Below are 12,290 nucleotides of genomic sequence, written 5' to 3'. Positions count from 1 at the left end.
CTGAAGTTTCCCCAGAAAAATTACACTTGCAGAGCAAAGAGCAAGAATAACACATAATTTTTGCATGTGTCAGGCAGATTGCATTATGACATTTGTGACATTCATAATTAGAAAGCCTTCTGATTCCGCTTTCCGTGGTGCAGGTGGTGCATCTCCTTCTTTTGGGAGGTGGTGCAGGTGGTGAATTCTCACTATCATCTTCTGGGCGGAATCTTTTGAGCTGAACTTGAAGGCGAGAGGGGATACCGATTGTTTTCATACTTCTCCTGCGTAGCTCTCCAAGCACTAGTTCATGGGCCAATTTTTTCAGATAGAATCGTCTACGGAGTGGTTCAAGCTTGTTTTCAAGGTGAATGACTTGTGAATTTAAACCACCCAAATTCAACATAGCAAAAAATATGACCATTGGCCAGCATTTGGTGTTTCTGCTGACGTTGAAAGTTGAGCACATCTGATCAGCTGTATCAACACCCCCTTTGGTTGCATTATAAAATGTAATTATCCCCGGGTTTTTTTGTGCCTCAGTCCCAGGATCGATGGCATCATCATCATGAAGTGTTGATAGAAGAAGTACAATTTTTTTTGCTTGTGGTACATAGGAAACCAAAACCTTTCCATTATGGAATGCAAACATACTGCTGTACTGTTGTCTCCCTTTCACACTTATTAACTGTGTAGGCAATTCTTTTTTATTTTTTCTTACAGTTCCGACATATGAAAGCTTCTGCATTTTCAGATAATCAATCAGATCACAATTTGAAAACCAATTGTCAGCTGTTATATTGCGACCCGATCCAAATAAGGGCTCAGCCAGTCTTTTTACAACATCACTGGGTTTGTTGCTGACACAGTAAGGACCTTCTGGTTGTTTTCCTGCATAAACTTCCAGGTTGTAAGTGTAGGTCTTACTGGCATCAACAAGGGCATACATTTTTATTCCATATTTGTTAGGCTTTGATGGAATATATTGACGAAAGGCACATTTCCCACGAAAACCAGGGAGCATTTCGTCAATAGTGAGATTATCCCCAGGGCAATAGCTTTTTTTACAGTTTTTAACAAATTTTTGGAATATATCATGAATTGGAGCAAGTCGGTCATGTGTTTTACGTTCGGTTCGGGTAGTTCTGTCGTCAAACCGAAGGCAACGAATTAGAAGCTTGAATCTGTTTATGGACATAACAAGGCCAAATTTTTCAACTCCATCCCCATCTTTACTCCAAAGTTCCTCCAAACTTTGTCTATTTGCCCTATAAGCTCCTGCAAGGTATAATAATCCAAAAAAAGCACGCAGTTCTATTTCATCTGTGGCCTTGATGGTTCTGTTGCAGATGAACTTGTCCTTTATAATGTCTATATATTGGTTGTTATATGTGACAATAGAGTCCAGATTGTCACCTGTGAATAAACTATTCCAGCATTCAACTGCAGTTTTTGCATTACTTGCAGTTCCTATAACTGCAGGAAGGTGAGTAATAATGTTTTGAGGATCCCTACGTTTTTTCTGGAGTGGCTTCTTGTTTCATTGTTTTTTTTTATCTTTTCCCATATAATAAGATTCTACATCTTCATCCTCATCACTGTCACCATCTTGCTCTGATTCAGAATCCACTTCACATACTTCCACCTCATCATGAGAATCAATCTCACTTTCCTCTCCTAAATCCTCATTCAGTGTGGGGTCTGCATCATCTAACAGCATGTTTGTTACTTCCTCAACATCAAGGTTTTTTGATAAATTGTACATTTTCCTCTCCATTTCAGCAGATAATCTGAAGCAAGAGAAGGAATATGTGTTAGGGAACTACTGTATATGCCTGAGCAGCACACTTTCTTTTTTAATCTGCCTTATTTCTATGAAATATCCTCACACTTTGTGCTATACATTCATAAAACAAGCTAAATAAACAATTGTGATGAATAAAAACATAAAATACCAACCTTATTGAGTGTGACGTGTTCACATACAATGAGCCTGAGAGATTAGCGCAGTTATATCTGTCCTCCTGAAGCTCTGCAATCCAACTGTGGTATGAGGTTTCACAGAGCTGCTAGAGACAGGAGACTACCTGGAGGGAGGGGATTTCCTCACAATCTGGCGAGGAAGGAGAAATGAAAGTAAAAGAGATGTGCCTGTCAGGCCTATTGTATGTGACGGAGGGTTAAACTTGTGAGTTTTGGATAGTTGTTGCTTGAATTTCTTTGCATGATGTCAGAATAGCCTCCCAGAGCTGCTGTTTTGATGTGAGCTGCCTCCCACCCTCATAGATCTTTTGCTTGAGGATACTCCAAAGGTTCTCAATAGGGTTGAGGTCATGGGACTATGGTGGCCACATCATGAGTTTCTCTCCTTTTATGCCCATAACAGCCAATGAATCAGAAGTATTTTTTGCAGCTTGAGATGGTGCATTGTCAAGCAAGAAGGTGATTTTGCTATGGATGGCATGGTTCTTTTTTGTACCATGGAGAAAATTGGTCAGTCAGAAACTCTATACACTTTGACAATGTCATTTTCACACCTTCAGGGACCCTAAAGAGGCCTACCAATTCTCTCTCTATGATTCTGGCCCAAAACATGACTTCGCCACCTTGTTGCTAACGTTGCAGCCTTGTTGGGACATGGTGGCCATCCACCAACCATCCATCTGAATTATCCAGGGTTGCACAGCACTCATCAGTGAACAAGACTGTTTTCAAATTGGTCTTCATGTATGTCTGGGCTCACTGCAACCATTTTTGTTTGTGAGCACTGTCTAGGGGTGGCCAAATAGTAGGTTTATGCACAACTGCAAGCCTCTGGAAGATCCTACATCTTGAGGTTCGCGGGACTCCGAAAGAACCAGAAACTTTAAATATCTGTTTTCTGCTTTGTAATGGGATTTTTGCAGCTGCTCTCTTACTCCAATTAATTTTTCTGGCAGAAACCATCTTCATTATGCCTTTATCTGCACGGACCTGTCTGCGCTCTGTATCACACATCTACACTCCCTGACAGAAGTTATGTCGCTTATCCATGTTATGTAAATAAAAGCTTATAACCTGACGCTAAATTCATCCATTGGTTTTATAAATTAGTCTTTTGAAAGCTGAAACCCTCCCAAATTTGGTTTAGGTAAAGAAAATAAATTGGCATCAATGCTGAAATATTGATCATTTAATGAACACAGAATGGTCAGATTTTGGCAAAACAAAAGTTTTGTCGTCTGGTCATATAATGCACCCAATCCTAGTTTACATCCTCACCAGTGCTCAGTAAATGATCGGTTAATTAGTGGGTGTGTATAAAAAGAAACCCAGCACCCCAGACCTTCACTTGAACTGCAACTTGAGCTCTGACAACATGCCAAAAATCCACCCTGTGACCAAAGCCTTGATTATCAAGAGGCTGAAGACCAGATCCACTGCAGAGGTGGCTGGCACCTTTAATGTGTCTCAACGTCAAGTACAAAGAATTAAAAAAAGATTTGAAGAGACTGAAGATGTGTTTGACAAGCCCAGGTCCGGCAGACCCCGCAAGACAACTGCTCAGGAGGAACGTTTGTTGGTTAGAAAATCCACAGCAAGCCCCTCTTCCACTGCAGAAGAGCTCCAACAGGCCTGGTCACCTCAAGTCCCTGTGTCAACTAGAACAGTTTGTAGGATTCTGTCTCGAAATGGCCTCCATGGTCGAATCAGTGCCCAGAAGCCAGCACTAAACAAAAGGCAAATAAAAAACCATGTGGCATTTGCAAAGTCCCACAGCCTGCTAAACATATGGACGCTGGAAAAGTGGCACAAGGTGGATTTCTCTGATGAATCTTCAGTAGAATTAGACCACAGCCGCTGCAAATACTGCAGGAGACCTACTGGAGCCCGTATGGATCCAAAATACACCCAGAAAACAGTTACATTTGGTGGTGGAAAGATCATGGTCTGGGGTTACATTCAGTATGGGGGTGTGCGAAACATTTGCAAGGTGGAAGGCAATATCAATAGCCTAAAATATCAAGAAGTATTAGCTACCTCTTACATTCCAAATCATAAAAGGGGTCAAATTCTGCAGTAGGATGGTGCTCCATCTCATACATCCATCTCTACAACAAAGTTCCTCCAGGCAAAAAAGATCAAGGTGCTCAAGGACTGGCCAGCCCAGTCACCAGACATGAACATCATTGAGCATGTTTGGGGTAGGATGAAAGAGGAAGCTTGGAAGACAAAACCAAAGAATCAAGATGAATTCTGGGAGGCATGTAAGACTGCATTCTTTGCTATTCCTGATGACTTCATTAATAAATTGTATGAAACATTGTTGAACCGCATGGATGCAGTCCTTCAAGCTCATGGAAGTCACACAAAATATTAAATATGACTCTAATAGCACCACAGCTTCATTCACCAATGTTATGCAACATATATTTGTATTTTAAGATAATCATTTGTTTGAATATCACATTACTTTCTGCGGGCGACAAAACTTTTGTCTTGCCAAAATCTGACCATTCTGTGTTCATTAAATGATCAATATTTCAGCATTGATGCTAATAAATTTTCTTTACCTAAACCAAATTTGGGAGGGTTTCAGCTTTCAAAAGAGTAATTTATAAAACCAATGGATGAATTTAACGTCAAGTTATAAGCTTTTACTTACATAACATGGATAAGCGACATAACTTCTGTCAGGGAGTGTATTCACAGTATGATGATCACGCTTACGTTTTCATGAAATATCTAATGTTTTCATACCTTGTCCAAGGTATTGTACTATTTGATGCTTTTTGGCAGCAGAGAGATCCTTTTTCTTTCCCATATTGCTTGAAACCTGTGGCCTGCCTAATAAAGTGGAAGGTGCTTCTCAAGTAGTTTTCTTTTATTTGGGCTCACCTGGAAAACTAATAATCATGAGTTTATTTGAAAAACAAAAAATTAAATCTTTATGACACTTAAATCCAATTTGCATAATAATTTGGAACACAGTTTACATCTGGAAACCACCTAGGCCACCCTCCATAGGAAAATATTAAAGTAATCCAGGAGTAAAGGAGGAAACAAAGTTACCAGAAGTGTGTCAATTCTTGACCAAACATTTCTAAAGGCACTAAGGGAAATCAAAAACATCCACACAAACAGACATACCCATGCATACACACTCTCAGGCTATGTTCACACATCATGTTTTTTTCAGCGTTTTTTGCAGCAGATTTTTATGCAATTTTTCATCTGCCGTGTGCAGTACCAGCAAAGTCTATGAGAAACCAGAATTCACTGTTCACACATCATGTTTTTTTTTTGTTACGTATTTTGTGCCTTGCATGTTTTTTTTGAAAATAGAGCATGTCACTTCTTTCAGCGTTTTTTCTGCGTTTTTTCACCCATAGGAAGTGAAAAAACACTGAAAAAACGCACCAAAATTTGCATCAGCGTTTTTTCAGCGTTTTTCATGGCAAAATAGAATGGGGTTCTATTTTTTCAAAGAAATTTATGTACATGCATAAATAGAGACAGAAGGACAGTGAAAAAAAACGCACCAAAACCGCATAAAAAAGCACCAAAACTGCAAGAAAAATCCTGAACAAAAATGCCCCTGAAGATAAAGTTTTGCTGCAGATTTGTGACACAAAAAAAACCATGATGTGTGAACATTGCCTAAGGCTCCATTCAATTTTTACAGGTACAACAGGTACCCATTATGATCTGTGGGGCTGTTTACATGTCCATGTTCTTTCACGCACCTTGTGTCCGTGCAAAACTCAGGGAGACATGTCAGTTTTTTCCTGGCAGCACAGACTAAAAATACTGATACACGTCTATGGGTCTGTGAAAATCACGTACAGCACACGGATGGCATCAGTATGCACTCCGTGTCCTGTCTGTGATTAACAATGCAAAGCATAGGAGAAGCTTTGTAATTTATTTATTTATTCATATATGAAAAACACTGATGACACACTGACCAAACACTAATGACACATGGATACAAAAAACTGATGACACGAGCTATTTTTTTGCATGCATGAAAAACACCGACGTCTGAATGTGGCCTATTACTCATTCATTCACTCCTCCTCTTCAAACCCCTAGAGAAGTAGTACAATAAGTAAGATACCAAAGGAAGTAAACTCCATTAATTAGCAGGATGCCTCAGTTATAGCCTCAGACTCAAGCCAGATTGAAGAGACCCTCTGAAGTTTGTTTGGACAATTTATGAACATATTAAGTACTCTATAGAAAGGCATATATTTTGACTTCCACATCATTATGACCACTTTCCTGGCACAAAAAAAGAAGAATATGAAAGAAAATTTGTTTGTAGGAGTCATGAAGACGACTATCTCCGACCAGAATGGTGTGATCTTAGGACCGAAGCAGGTGGAATGTAATAAAGTCCCTTGAGCTATTCCACATCAAAAGCAAAGATCCAAATAGTAGATGCCCGTTTTCTGCAGTTTAGTGTGGGTGTAATTTTATGTAGGATTCTATATTGTATAAGAATATATTTTGTCCAGGACATTGGTACAGTGAATAGAAGAACACAAGAACAGGAGCCCCAGCAATAAAGTTTATTGCTTACTCTCCCTCGCTGACTAATCATGTTTTACTGTAGGGGTGGGAAACCTCTGGTCCTCGGGCTATTTACACAATGTCCTTACTCCTACTTCTGAGCCGTTGGTCTTTTAATTGCTTCTTACACAGTGAGCATGTGCATGCAGCGTTCACTACTAAATGGTGCGGGGCATACATTGAAGGATTAAGTCCTGATGTTGGCTAAGACGTATACTGTAGGTGGAGTTGGCGCACTCTGCGCTCCAGTCCTGCTGACGAAGAGAGCAGCGTCTCCTGTGATGTATATGCCCCAACATATCTTGTGATGTATATACCACAGCCCCTGAGTCTGCTGTAATGTACAATGGGGAAAATAAGTATTTGATACACTGCCAATTTTGCAAGTTTTCCCACCTACAGAGAATGGAGAGGTCTGTAATTTTAATTGTAGGTACACTTCAACTGTGAGAGACAGAATCTTTTAAAAAAATCCAGAAAATCACATTGTCTGATTTTTACATAATTAATTAGCATTTTATTGTATCTACAGAGGTCAGACGTTTCCTGTAGTTCTTGATCAAGTTTGCATATGTGTCACCCTGGCCTGGATGCCACAAAATGTAATAAAGCTGTGTCTGAGAGCAAGGGGGAGGTTCTCTAGTCAGGGGAACATTAGCATGCAGTACCTCCTGTCACAGGCGAGTAGGGGGAGCAGGCTGCCCCTATAAAAGCTGGTGCTGGGGGCAGGGTTAGAGAGAACTGGATGACCTGTCTCAGTACTGAGACGTGTCCCGGAGCAGAGCAGGGACAGAAAGTTGCACCTAAGAGGAAGTGTGGCAGGAGGAGAGCCACAAGCCAGAGACAAGAGGCGAAGTGAGCCTGTCTTGGCAGATAAAGGACTTAATTTACCAGACTTTGGTGTCTGAGGCTGGGAGGATTCCACATCCCACAGCAGATAACCAGTCCGCAGGGGACTGTATATTCCTTGGCCTAAGAAGCCTGAAGGCCCTGCCACAACAGAAGGGACCAGAAAAGCCGTACCAGGCCGGGAGCAGAAAGGAACCCACGTTGCAGGCCATACAGGCGAGAGTACACGGAGAGCTCGGAAACGTGGGCTGTTACCCTATAAGGAGGAGATAGCCAGAAGGAGCGCAGAAAGCACGGTAGGCCTACACCCTCACCCTGACCAGGGCCAATTTCCCCATTGCTCTCAGACATCCAGGTCCCCTCCTAGCCGGGACTGTTTATGGGTCAGTTTACCTGTTTTAGTAAAGACCCTGGACTGCAACCTGTTGTCTGTGTGCTCCTTCGCGCCTCCAGCACTACCGGTACTGGGACTCTCACCACCATCACTCCCATCATCCACTACACTGCCCTGGGGCCGCACTCTTCCCGTGGGGAGTCACACCATCCCAGCTGCATACATCATCAGCCCCAGCGGTCTGCCTTGCAGCGGCGGTTCCTAATGACCGCAAATCCACGGGTGGCGTAGTCGGACATAATCAACAGCACATAACGGACTACCACTGGCCTGACCACCCTGAGCCACGGAACCGGGTTGCCACTACTACTCCCATCGTTCCCCTACTGCCCGGATCCGAGTGCCCCACGGCCCAGGGGGCGAGTCACATACACTGCAGCGGGGATTTTGGCCCACTCCTCCATACAGATCTTCTCCAGATCTTTCAGGTTTCAGAGCTGTAGCTGGGCAACTTTGAGTTTCGGCTACCCCCAAAGATTTTCTATTGGGTTCAGGTCTAGAGACTGGCTAGGCCACTCCAGGACCTTGACATGCTTGTAACGGGTCTGGGAGGCGGAACCTCTGAGCTACTATACAAGGGGGCAGTCCTTGTAAGGGAGCGGGTGGCGACCAGGGTAGACGGGCAGGCAGTCACAGCAGGTGACTGGGACAGTCTCTGAATGAACGGACAGGAGGTCACGGCAAGTGACCGGGGCAGTCTCTGGATGAACGGGCAGGAGGTCACGGCAAGTGACCGGGGCAGTCTCTGGATGAACGGGCAGGAGGTCACGGCAAGTGACCGGGGCAGTCTCTGGGTAAAGGATTGGTACGACCTGTGGTGGCAGATGATAGACGTGAGCTCCCAGGTGAGCAGGCGAGAGTCTCTGGATAATCGGGTGGTCACAGCATGTGACGGCGGAGCCTCCAGGAAAACCAACAGACAGGTAGCAGATGAGCGCTCCCAGGTGAGCGGGCAAGAGTCTCTGGAATAGCAGGTGGTCACAGCACGTGCCGGCGGAGCCTCCAGGTAGGCAAGCAGGCAGGTAGCGGAGGAGCGCTCCCAGGTGAGCGGGCAGGAGTCTCTGGAATAGCAGGTGGTCACAGCACGTGACGGCGGAGCCTCCAGGAAGGCTAGCAGGCAGGTAGCAGATGTGCGCTCCCAGGTGAGCGGGCAGGAGTCTCTGGAATAGCAGGTGGTCACAGCACGTGACGGCGGAGCCTCCAGGAAGGCTAGCAGGCAGGTAGCAGATGTGCGCTCCCAGGTGAACGGGCAGGAGTCTCTGGAATAGCAGGTGGTCACAGCACGTGACGGCAGAGCCTCCAGGAAGGCTAGCAGGCAGGTAGCAGATGTGCGCTCCCAGGTGAGCGGGCAGGAGTCTCTGGAATAGCAGGTGGTCACAGCACGTGACGGCGGAGCCTCCAGGAAGGCTAGCAGGCAGGTAGCAGATGTGCGCTCCCAGGTGAGCGGCCAAGCTGGTCCATAGACAGACTGACAGGAGTAGGAAGGCAGACCATCGGACCTCAGGCTAGCAGGCAGGTAGCAGGAATATCAGGCAGGAAACAGACAGCAAACTGGCAGGACTCTGGCAGGAATCAGGCAGGTAACTGGCAACGGGACCTGAGGGCTGAAGCAGAGTAGTGAACAGTGCAACAACATTGCTCGGGCACCTCCATTTTGGAGGAGGTGCCTTATATATGGTGAAGTCCTCCGGCCATTGGCCGGGGACTCCTTAAGACGGCGCGCGCGGCCCCTTTAAGAGGGAGGGAGCACGCGCGCCCTAAGCACAGTGGCCGGGAAGGAGCGCGCGCTGCCAGCAGAGCGGGAGGAGGACGCCGGGCTCGGAGCAGAGAGGTGAGGGGAACAGCGTCCCTGCCTAGCAGAGGGCAGGGACGCCGACGCTACAGTACCCCCCCCTTTAGGCCCCCCCTTTTTTAGGCCAGACAGAAATTTAGCAAGGATGAGAGGGGCATGGATGTTCTCCCGGGGCTCCCACGTTCTCTCTTCAGGACCAAACCCCTTCCAATCTACTAGAAAAAAGGTCTTCCCTCTTACCCTTTTGGTGGCCAGAATGTTCTCTACCTCAAATTCGTTTTCAGCGGAAACCGGAGCAGGAGGCGTACCTGTAGACTTGGAAAAAGAGTTAAGTACCACAGGTTTGAGGAGAGATACATGGAAGGAGTTAGGGATCCGCAAGTTGGCCGGGAGTTTCAATTTATAGGCCACCGGGTTGATCTGACTGATGACTTCCAGAGGACCGATGAACCGAGGCCCTACCTTATAGGAAGGAATCTTGAGCCGGACATACTTGGACGAGAGCCAGACCTTATCCCCTGGACGGAATTGAGGAGGATCCAGACGTTTTTTGTCAGCGTGTCTTTTCATACGCTCGGATGACAGAAGGAGTGCGGACCGGGTACTCTCCCATGTGGAGGAAAATTTGTTAACAAGAGATTCCGCAGCCGGATTGTCCACCGAGGTGGAGACGGGAAACGGGATCCGAGGATGCTGACCGAAGACTACAAAAAACGGGGATTTGGAGGAAGATTCGCTCTCGTGATTGTTGTACGAGAATTCGGCCCATGGCAGAAGATCCACCCAGTCAGAATGGTGGGCATTAACGAAGTGCCGGAGGTAACTGGTCAGGATCTGATTGATCCGCTCCACTTGACCATTAGACTGTGGGTGGTAAGCGGAGGAGAAGTCCAGGGTGACGTCTAGCAATTTACAAGTGGCTCTCCAGAAACGAGAAGTGAACTGTACCCCACGATCCGACACGATGTGACGGGGCAGACCATGAAGACGGAAGATGTGGCGGATAAAGTCTTTAGCCAGCTCGGGTGCAGACGGGAGGCCTGGCAGGGGAATGAAGTGAGCCATCTTGGAAAAGCGGTCAGCGACCACCCAAATGACCGTACAACCGGCAGAGACGGGAAGATCAGTTATGAAGTCCATCGCTATATGCTGCCAGGGGGCAGCAGGTACTGGCAGAGGAAGAAGGCGACCGGCTGGCAGGTGTCTCGGAACTTTGTTGCGGGCACAGGACACACAGGCAGAAACAAAGTCTATTACATCCTTGCGCAGGTTAGGCCACCAGTAGTGCCGGGAAATAAGCTGGAGGGTCTTTTTCTGACCGGCATGGCCAGCTAGTTTAGACGAATGACCCCAGTGTAGGATCTTCTCCCGATCAGGTACCGATACGAACGTCTTACCGGGAGGGAGACGATTTAGACTCACGGGAGCCACCTGCATTACTCTGGCGGGATCGATGATATGTTTAGGTTCTTCCTCGAGATCAGATACCAGAAAGGATCGGGAAAAGGCGTCTGCTTTGATGTTTTTGTCAGCCGGGCGAAAATGTAGAACAAAATCAAAGCGAGCAAAAAACAAGGACCACCGGGCTTGACGCGGATTAAGTCTCTGGGAATGCTGGAGATAAGCCAAGTTCTTGTGGTCAGTGTAAATTATTACCGGATGAAGAGCCCCCTCGAGTAGGTAACGCCACTCCTCCAATGCCAGCTTGATGGCCAATAACTCTCGGTCTCCTATGGAATAATTGCGCTCAGAAGAGGAGAAGAGTTTAGAGAAGAAGCCGCAAGTTACCATCCTCCCGGAAGAAGATTTTTGAGTAAGTACAGCTCCGGCTCCAGAGGAGGAGGCGTCAACCTCCAGAAAGAACTGCTTGTTGCCGTCCGGACGATGCAGCACCGGGGCGGAAGAGAAGGCCTGTTTTAAGGAAAGAAAGGCCTCCTCTGCTTCGGGCGGCCACTCTTTGGGATTAGTACCCTTACGAGTGAGCGCGGAAATAGGGGCAGTCCGGGAAGAGAAGTGCGGTATGAAGAGGCGGTAGTAGTTGGCGAAGCCCAGGAACCGCTGAATGGCCTTCAACCCCTCCGGTCGGGGCCATTTCTCGATGGCAGACAGTTTCTCTGGATCCATTCGTAGGCCGGTCTGAGAAATAATGTAGCCCAAAAACGGAAGCGAGGTCTGCTCAAAGAGGCACTTCTCATATTTAGCGAAGAGGTGGTTCTGCCTGAGCCTGAGCAGGACCTGACGAACGTCCCTCCGGTGAGTCTGGAGATCCGGAGAGAAGACCAAGATGTCGTCCAGGTACACCACAACGCAGGAGTAGAGAAGGTCCCGGAAGATGTCATTGACCAACTCTTGAAAGACGGCAGGAGCGTTACAGAGACCAAAGGGCATTACCAGATATTCATAGTGGCCGTCCCGGGTGTTGAATGCAGTCTTCCATTCATCCCCTTGACGGATACGGACCAGGTTGTACGCCCCACGGAGGTCCAGTTTGGTGAAGACTCTAGCCCCCCTCAGGCGATCAAATAATTCTGGAATGAGCGGAAGGGGGTACTTATTCTTCACCGTGATCTGGTTAAGGCCTCTATAGTCTATACAGGGACGGAGAGAGCCGTCCTTCTTTTTTACGAAGAAGAAGCCTGCTCCCGCCGGGGAGGTAGATTTCCGGATGAATCCCCTGGCCAAATTCTCCTCAATATATTCGGACATCGACCGGGTCTC

The 12,290-nt window shown here is 46.4% G+C and overlaps 1 protein-coding gene across 1 annotated transcript in view; it reads right to left on the bottom strand.

Annotated features, from left to right (window-relative positions):
• The window catches only part of NQO2 (N-ribosyldihydronicotinamide:quinone dehydrogenase 2), a 117,586-nt gene that overhangs the window by 30,539 nt on the left and 74,757 nt on the right, over positions 1-12,290 (bottom strand). The window lies entirely within an intron of this gene.

This window comes from Phyllobates terribilis, unplaced genomic scaffold, assembly GCF_046119375.1.
Source record: "Phyllobates terribilis strain yellow unplaced genomic scaffold, ASM4611937v1 Scaffold_4__5_contigs__length_816908805, whole genome shotgun sequence".
NCBI lineage: Eukaryota > Metazoa > Chordata > Amphibia > Anura > Dendrobatidae > Phyllobates > Phyllobates terribilis.
Note: the sequence above shows the minus strand (reverse complement) of the source record. Positions and strands in the feature narration are given on the sequence as shown.